The following is a 952-nucleotide window of genomic DNA, read 5'->3' on the forward strand; positions in this document are numbered from 1 at the left end:
CTTTGCTGGGCAGCAGGTCAGGGACGCGTGTCGCTCATGGAAACCTTGCTCGATGAATACCACGCCGACATCAACGCCNTGCATGGGGACAGTACGCCCCTGGTCAAAGCGGTCATGAGCGGCTCCTTTGCCGCGGTGGAGTATGTTTTGTCGCGGACTGAGCTCGACTTGAATCACTCCAATCAGGGGAATAGGGCTTTGTGGTATAGCACGGCCCACAAGGACCCGGCGATTGCCCAGCGGCTGCTTCTCCAACCAGGGATAGACATAAACACCCCGTTGCGGGCCAAGAGCGGGAAACCCTTGACTACCTTCAACGAGGCCGCCATCCGCAACAATACCGAAGTAGTCAAGGTCATCCTTGCCTGCGAACGAGCAGATCCGAACATCGCAGCAGAGAATGGTCAGGCACCACTGCTTTGTGCCAGCGCTCGGGGACGTGTGGAGATCGTCAGAGTACTACTGGGAGACTCGAGGGTTGACCGCGTGCGTCAAGATGATCGTGGATGCAGCGCCCTCCACTGCGCAGCAGAGAACGGAGACGTGCAAATCGTGGACCTCCTCCTCGCTGACGGCCGTATCGATGTGAATGCCCGGGACCGTACTGGGTCAACTGCCCTTCACCTCGCAGCGAAAGCCGGGCACGTACGAGCGGTGAACCATCTGCTGATGGCAAGCACGATCGATATCAATGCGCGGAACAGGAGAGGCTGCACGGCGTTATGGAATGCTACCCGCCAGCGCCACGACCAAGTAGCAAGCCGTCTGTTGATTGAGAAGGACGTGCAAGTGAATTCCACTGGGACCGGCGAGTCCACGGACCGGTCAACTTCCCTGCATCATGCGGTCGAAGAGGGGAATCTAGCGCTGGTCCACCAACTCCTGGCCAAGTCAACCGCGGACCCCAACGTGTCGGATGAAGATGGACGGACGCCTCTTTGGTGGGCCGCGT

The sequence above is a fragment of the Aspergillus sydowii genome, assembly GCF_001890705.1.
Source record: "Aspergillus sydowii CBS 593.65 unplaced genomic scaffold ASPSYscaffold_22, whole genome shotgun sequence".
In the NCBI taxonomy this organism is placed as follows: domain Eukaryota; kingdom Fungi; phylum Ascomycota; class Eurotiomycetes; order Eurotiales; family Aspergillaceae; genus Aspergillus; species Aspergillus sydowii.